Raw genomic sequence first — 9,302 nt, 5'->3', positions numbered from 1 at the left:
ACTTATCATGATATCCAAAGCCATAGTCAGTCAGACAATTTTTTTAATACTAATAATCAAAGATCTACTGAATGTTATTGTAGAGCTATTACGATCGATATTACGCATTTTATCATGTTGCGCTAGTCAATGACAATGTATGACCCATGTAAACAGCCCCTGAATCGACGAATTATGCCGAATTATTAAATTTAACTGGCAAACATAAAACATTGTCATTCTCAAAGACAATGATAATGTTAATTTTAACAATAATATAATAAAGTCTTACCTGAATGGGGAGCGAATCCACGTTTTGCGACGGCCATTATTTTTACAGTACAGTAGTCCTCCGCTAACTCGAACTCGCTTAACTCAAACTCCTCACTAACTCGAACTAAATCTAATTCCCCTCAGATTTGGTAGTGTTCTTGAGTATTCTATCAGTATTTCATTATTATATAAAGCAGGATTTTTTAGGAAATAAACGCATGAACTGCGGCAATCCAATATACGTAAATATAGGCGTAACCTAACACCAACCTTGGTTAGCTCGAACCCCCGGTAACTCGAACAATTTTTCTTTCCTCTGTAGGTTTCAGAGTTCGCAGTTTGCTGGATTACGCTCGCTAATGTATAAGCACACAAAGTAATGCATGTTAATTCTTTGTCATTCCTGGTGACGTTAAAATACCGGTAACTAAACAAAACCGACGCGATATTAATCATGATATCACTCTCGTTGCACAGGGAACACGTTTCTTTCATTAAGCTTGTTTGTACAGTGTGTCTCATAGAAAAGTGACGCTATTCAGAGTGCATAAAAAACTACAAAAGTATACATTATCATACATTAGAATTTCAATAGCTGTGCATCTAATTACGTTGGGCTTTGAAAATACGTTACCGCGTGCAATACTATGAAAATATGCAAACAAAGTGAATTAGAAATAGTTTAGTTACGAATGGCCCGGTATTACCTAAGAATGGTCTTTATGATTGCAATGTTGACACTTTCGTGGAGTTTTGTTCTGATTCGATCTGGGTTAAGGTTATCGTCTCAATACAAACTGAAAGTCCCTAAATGTAGGACTGACTGCTTAAGAACACCTACTTCAACAGGATTGTATATTTGAGGAACAGTCTGCCAAATGATTTAAGAACTACTAATATTAGTTTAGAGCATTTCAAAAAGTCGTGTAGGAATTATTGTAAATCGTTATCTTACGATCTCGATAGACCTCGTGCTTCTTGGGCTATCTGACTTTTTTATTTTTGGTTTTTTGTATCTTTTGATATGTTATGATTTGTTTTGGGTGGAAAAGCTTATTGTGGTTCTTATTGTTCCTTTCTACTCCATCCTCACTGTACTCTATTTCATTTAATTTTTTAACTTTTTTATTTTGTATTTACCTTTTGTGTATAATACAGCGGAAAATTTATTAAATTAAACTGAAATTCACTACTCATTCACGCCCTGGCTAAACGGTTACATGCTCGTCGATTGTAAAGAATATTCGGGTTCTTTTTTAAGAATATCTCTCTTTTGAACCCCAGGTCAATTCCATCTGCAAGGCTGCGTTCTCTCATATATACGCAATATTTCAAAAATTAGGAAATTTCTCATCACGGCTAAGATTATTATCCATGGCCATGTTTTGTAACATCGAAACTGAATAAATATTTGATTGGGAGACTACAATCGCTTCACAATTATGCAGCTAGAATTATTGTTCAGTGTAAGAAATTTAAGCATGCAACTCTACTCAGAGTTTGCCTTGGCCCCTGTTGAACAGAGAATCAAATTTAAAGCTCTTAAGGGCCTAATGCCATCATATATTTGAAAACTAGTTAAACCGTATGCTCCCTTGAGGACTCTTCGTTCAGCGGACCAAAATCTTCTTTGTCAGCCAAGATTCAATTATAAAGACAATTGGAGCATGTTCCTTTTCCACTTCGGCTGTCGGCACCTACCTTATGGAACTCAATGCCTTCTTCTTTACGTGTTACAAGTTTACGTGTTTAAGCGTGTTTTCAAGTAATTGCACTGGTGAGGGCTTGGTTTAACAAGTTAGCCCTTTCTATATAAATGCAGTTCGGTTTATTTTAGTTCGCCAGTTTTTATAGTTTTTACGTTTTATTAAATCAAACGGGTAGATTTTTTTTGGGACATGCACCCGTATTATTTTATTAACTGAATGTGGTAAAACTCTACATACATTGCTATTAGTATAATGATACACGTATAAGCTTTATATATCACTTATCACGCGTTTGGCTTGATTACGTAATATTACAGTAAAGCCCACGTACACGGCAGCTGTCAGCTGAGCTTCAGCTATAACGACCTCGCGAGGCAATTAGCTCAGCCCGAAAACCATCCGCACACGTGAGAAATTTGAGCTAAGGCTTTGACTTTGCAGGCTTTAACTCAGCTAATAGCTCTCGTGTGCGGAAGGCTTAAGCTATATAGAGATAACTCGGTTTCGTTCTCTATATTGTTAATTTTTAAAGATTATAAGCCCTTGGCGAGACAAAAATAATTTGCACTACACTTAATTAAAACAACATTACCAAACAATGGCAAACGCCAGTTTCAAACAATCACATCGCAGTATTTTCAACCATGTCTTTGGTGGCGTAACCTGTGTTATCTGCAGCCCTTGCTGACTCGTAAGGGTTTTGTTTGAGACCGACATGATCCGACTCACCGTAAACTGGATTTTTAATTGTATGTTGAGATTTGGAACCTGGTTCAATATTCCTTCTTCTGAACCTTTGGCGACGATAAAATATCGCGACACAAGCAATGATAATCCCAGCGATGATGACTGCTGGTATCGTCATAAATATAGGCCATTCAGCTGCGCTGTCCAATTCCCCACGTGACTTTTCTTTTTCTGAAAATGAAAACAGACTTAGTGCATGTGCCATTGCTAAGTGATTTTGAGAAGGAATACATATATATTTATATATATATATATATATGTATATATATATATATATATATATATATATATATATAATATATGTATATATAATATATATATATATATATATATATTATATATATATATATATATATATATATATATATATATATATATATATATCTGCGGCCAATATATATATATAATATATATATATATATATATATATATATATATATATATATATATATATATATATATATATATATATATATATATACAGATAAAGTCTGTATTAAACGAAACTGAAATCTCTGAAATTCACATTATCTATGACGTTTTTTTTGAAATTTCACTCGTCCAATGAAGCGACTAATCTGAAAGGAATAAAATTTCGAAAATATTAACTTCCTATGAGAAATATTGAGTTATACGCTTAAATCACACATATTAACTTGACCCGGGACTATGAGTCGCGATGAAATTTGCATTGTTATAAAAATATCCTCGCCAGTTGCGAAGTTACTTTAATATATTACTTAAATATATCGCAAAGCTAAGGGGTTTTCTTAATATAATATATTTTTTACCGATTTTCCCAAAGCATTGAACTCCGGCGTCTCCAAGATGAGAGCAAGAACGAACTTTTCCCCAACCTCCATGTGAACAATTCGCTATATTTCTTTCTTCTCCGGTACAAGAAACTTGTGTTAACCATACAGGTCCAGAAAGGGGAGGAATTTTTCCACTAGAAGAAGCCTTAATAGCCTTTCGATAACCAAGCTGACGACATGCAACCCTAGCATCTTTCATATCCCATCCATCATCACAGATTGTTCCCCATCGTCCGCGATAGGATATTTCGACGCGCCCTGAACCAGTAGAACTGGATGATCCTTGTAACCTTAGGCTAACAGGAATACCAGTGGCATCTGAAAGATCGAATTTGAAGTCAATCCATCTGATCTCGGTATAAAAACAACCAATCAGAAACCAGATCCTCAACAAAACGGAATTATAATTTCCTTCATTTCATATGTCTTCTAATTAAACACGTTTGTTTTCACCCAACAGCAAATTATAATCTACATTTTTTGCCCTTTATACCAATATTTTGAAGAACAAAGGCAAATAAAATGAGGCGCGTAAAAGAATTTTGTCGAGATGCCTTATGACGTCACCATCTCAGATTAGCGGAATAGGCCTTTCCGATAATGACGTCACAATTTTATTTTTTTTAAATTTATGCATTTCAAAAGTGGGAATTTTGCGAGAGTTAAGAAAAGCGCGCGAAACACTAGTCGAAGGCGAGTTTAATTATTTCATAAGCCTCCAATTGGTCCGTTGAAAGGTCCAATTCTGCAATCCGCCAAGTGTCCGCTGGAATTTTGACCTGTTTGGGAGAAAACTCACTTTCTCACCTTTTGTTGTACATTCAACGCCAACAACTTCGCCGTCAGAGCAATGTCTATTCCCCCAAGCTACTAAGCGAACAACTTTCTATATTTTTTTCTTTCCCTGTACAATCGATGTATTCTAACCATATCTGCTTATAACCGGATGGAATCTCGTGTCTTTGAGGAGTCCTAACGACATATTCATAACCAAGTTGACGACATACAACTTTAGCATCTTTCATATCCAGGGGCGTAACTAGAACGATAATTGGGGGGGAGGGTGTGAATATTCATACATTCAGTTCTGCCCGACGGATTTCTATTGTAAGCTATTGCAATTACAAAAGAAATCCGCAGGGCAGAACTTGATGTATGAATATTCACCCCCCCCCCCAATTATCGTTCTAATTACGCCACTGAGTACAAAGGTAAATACCGTGTGTTCTAAAATGCCGGTTCACGATTCCTTGATCTGTTCTCAATATATGACCTCTTCGTCTGGACCGTCTTGCTATGTCGTTAATCAGAAGCCTCTATCATAAACGTTTTAAATAATACCAACGATAGGAAAGAAAAATATGTACGATACGGCAGGTGCGTACAGTAGATCTCGACTACGTTTTGGTTATGGGATAACGCTGAATTGCATTAAAGTTATATATAGCAAAGGTTAAAAGTAATATGAGACGAAAAACTTCCTGGAAGCAACGAATGTATAAAAAGTACCGTAGCAACCGCATGCATAAGACAATCAGACAATCCTGAAAATAAGCAAATGAGAAAATGTTAATTACAAAATATGATGTTAAATTTCTTTTCTGAAATTGGTTCCAATGGCAATGCCCAACATTAACTTAAACTTCAGCCTTGTTCACACTTGTCTAAGGTCACCAGTGCGCAAATTTTTTTGTCTATTCGAATAATAATACAGTTGATCGCCGATTGTTAGGAGCTAGTGTGAATCAGGCCTTAGTTTGGCACTATACTGTATACGGATCGAGACTAAATTTATAAATGCCGTAGAAATCAATGTGAGATCTGCTCTCGAATGAGTCAGAATGAGTACAGTGCGGTAACCCGATCCACTTGTCTTTCAAACTTACAGCATGACAATGAATTTAAGTAAAAGGGAAGGGGGGCACTGGTAACATTTTGGCGATCCTGCCAGGACTGCTCTAAAAGGCATTTTAACGTTGAAAATAGGGGGCAAAGACGTGGACATATTCGGTCGAGGCGTGCGCTTGAGTACAAGTTATATTATGACGTTCATAATCTAAAAAATACGTTTTTTTATGACTTAATGAAGGAGCATTACTTGTCGAAGTGAACAATATGGATCGGCTTACGCGTTAAGGAACTGTTTCAGTGTGTATGTGGGGTTAGTCTTTTGCACTTCACGATGGCGGCCGTTGATGAGGAAATTGAAGCATTACAGTTGCAACTAGAGTCGGAAGTTTGTGGACTTCAATGGAAGCACTAACGAAATTTGCCCAACACGTAGAAGCCAATACCGAGGGACTAAGACGAATCCAGTTGTCGAAGGGAGTTCGTCAGAAAATTGAGACAAAATCTAGCGGAAGCGGAGGACAAGAGAGCACTACTTACGAGCTATCTTGCGTTGGTGACACCGGAACCACCCCCGCTAGAGACACCAGATGAAGCGGAGGAAAACACAAATTTATTCTACTGGTGCTAATGCGAAGTGAGGCACTCGTAACAGTTACACAAAAGTAAATTTCATGAATGTGTTACATTTCATGACACTTTTGATGCTCCAGTAGCGAACTATGTTAAGAAGCAGTCAAGTGGGAGGGAGAGTTGAAAATTCCGTTTTGTAATTCGCAACGCAGTTCCGAAGTTCAAATCGCACTTCGGAATTTCAAAGCTATTTCAATGCAGCAAAGAAATATTTTTGTAATTGCTTTGCCATGGTATTCTATGGTGGCCATTTTATAAAGCGATTTAATCAAATTGCCCGCAAAGTTCCATTTGAACTTTGGAACTTCGTTGCGAATTACAAAACGGAAGTGACGACTTCCCCGCCCACTTGAGAGCTTCCAAACATAGCCAACTTTCACAGCGGCCAAAGTTTTCAAATCAACTGTAAGTAAAAAGATTTGGAAGAAGTTACAATACAAATAAGCTTTAAATCGGGATTAAGCACAGAAGTCATAGACTAAATTAAGGGCGAAGGAGGTGATTCGACGACAGGTTACATTCCTGTGGATTATGCAGAATTATCAAAAGTATTACAGAAGATTAAACTTTACATGATGAAGAATATTTAATCAGGTAAGCCTACTCGCCGGAGCGATTTTCAGCAGGGGCATGGTACAACGAAGTATTACAAAAAATATATCGCATTTTTATCAATCTCTATTCTAATAACATCAATCAAATGGTCAAGTAAATTAGGTTTGTTTGTTTTTTAATAATTGCGCCCAATATTTCCAGACTTTTTGGGATTGCGATGACAATTTACTTTGTTAAGTTTGCTTATGTAATTCATCTTGGAGGTACCTGATATGAATAACCATGCTGTTTTAATATAGTCAATTGCTTGTCCTATCAGTCTTAGTTTAGTGGTGAAGACAATTGTCTCGTAACTTTTAGGTCGGTGATTCGAATGCTGCGATGAATATATTTTCATGATGACTTTGAATTTTGAAAAGGTATTTAGGTAAAAATAAATATATGTAGCCTTTAACACCAAGAGCTGACTCTCTAATCCTTTTATGCTAATAAGAGATTTGCATACATGTGCGTGGTACTATCTTTAACTATCTACGTCTCTGATGTGTGCACGTGGCTATTCTGCACTATGTACATGCACTATTGTATTAAACCAAGTATCAAGAATGTTCTTTATTCACATCATATCGTATCGATTTACTTTATTCTTCACGGCCATGATTATTTAATTTACTTTATCCTTTTCACGAAGTTCATAATGTAAAACAGTTATGTTGGGATTCGAACCCCCAGACTGAAACGCGGGAGGGCATTGCCTCACCACTAGACCAGCAGAACTTGTGGCGAATTACGACACTATTTTATTTTATTAAACCTTTTTTCGAAGGATTTTACATAAAATTGTATAAGTTTACTTTGATGATGATGATTAATTTTCTTGTATAAAACGCAAAAAATTGAATCTTATTCGTAGCTTTAACCTAATAATATCAATATTTCTGCTGACGCTAAAATATAGGTATGAAGTCCATTGAGCAAAGGAGTATCAAAGGAGTATCATAAACTCGCCATAAGTTAGTTATATGCGGTTCAGGTGAAGCTAGTGCTAATGGTTGCGGTGAGATTTTTTTGTGTTTTTATCATTAATCATAATTGTATTTTTATCGTCATGTCTGATTTCACTGGTCAAAAATTAAAATTTTAGGAAAATGGTAATTTAGATTCATTAGAATGTTTCAACATTTGCCACTCATTTCACACCTGAAATTGTACTCCAAATCTTCAACATAACGCAACAGATATTAAATAACCCTATTCTCCTAAGCTGCGTTTACACGGTACCATCTGCTCGTCACAACATTTTCGTTTCAATTAAATTATATTTTGGAATTTTTAATTGCTCCAAAACAAATAGTCCCAAAAACGAAATAAATTAGCTTTTCGGTACACCACGTAAATATTTATTACTGCAAAGCTTTCAGTCCGTTAAGCCGGAACTTCTTCATTGCACTGATGGAGGCCCGGGTTAACGGACCGAAAGCTTTGCAGTAATAAATACTTACGTGAAGTACCTGAAAGCTAATTTACTTATTGATGTCACCATGCAAACCTACAAGAATATTATTATATGAAACAGATTAGCCTTAGTAAATATTTGAGGCCATTTTTAGCATGTAGCTAACACATTTTAGAATTTTTTTTGGTTGAAATTTAAGAATTTTTCAATCTTCAAAAAGAAATCGAATTCGCTTTAAAAAAACGAAAAAAATCGTCTTGGTGAACGTTTTAAGGCATTTTCAGCATGTTAACACATTTTAGAAAATTTTAGAAAATCATCAATTTTGAAAGTGAATAAACAACTTAATAATTGTTGACTATTGACAATTTGATATTAGAAACTGAAAGAAAACAATTGTGATGCTAAGACACTATCTTTCACTGCACTGGAATTTCCTGATTAGTAAAGAAATAATTTGTGAAGGTTTCTGCATGAAATTACAAATTAATCTATGACCAGTTCGGGAGAAAATGGTTCAAATGATCACAGAAGAACGAGTTTTTGTTGTTATAAATTATACGCTCAAATTCCAACTGCAGTGATTTCAACAGAGTTCGGAACTGTCTATTGTATAATAACAGCAATGAAACACGCAATTTGATTGCTTAGTAGGCGTGCAGGATCAGACAATCCTGCATGGAAAAGTTTACAATGCCGCTCGGTCGCGCGGGATTTTCAAAATGTCGGACAATTTTACACGTGAAGTAGCAAATGATAGACAAGTTAAAGAAATTAAGAAAACATGGAACAACGGTTTGCCCATAGGCAGCCCGGAAATCTTTTCGTTCTCATGGCGCTCGCAGTCTATTATTATGATAAGGTTGGCAATTTTTTTATTATTAAAATAAACTACAACGTTTACTACGGCGAGAATATCTTGCAAATCAGTTACACAAAAAATTTACGCAGAAACTGATAATCAAATCCTGTGTTTCTGAGTCATCTATTATATTATTACCCAAATATAGTACTCTGCATGCATAAAAATACATAGCTACATTGCCTGATTCCCATTACCTTTATAATAATAGAGTTTAGTATATAATATAATTGCAAACGTACTATACAGGGTGAGTAAAAAAAACTGACACCTTTGAAATTCAAATTAGCTGCAATGTGTCTGTAATCGGCTGTAATGTGACAGAAGTTATCTCATGGGTATACGAAGCATATCAAGTAAGTTAACCTTGAACATAAAGTTTGTTCCCTTTGGGAGTTAAAATGCATTCTAAGCTCCGTGATAAC

Source organism: Dendronephthya gigantea, unplaced genomic scaffold, assembly GCF_004324835.1.
Source record: "Dendronephthya gigantea isolate DGI-Jeju-01 unplaced genomic scaffold, DenGig_1.0 000058F, whole genome shotgun sequence".
NCBI classification, from domain to species: domain Eukaryota; kingdom Metazoa; phylum Cnidaria; class Anthozoa; order Malacalcyonacea; family Nephtheidae; genus Dendronephthya; species Dendronephthya gigantea.
This window is presented reverse-complemented; position numbering follows the sequence as displayed.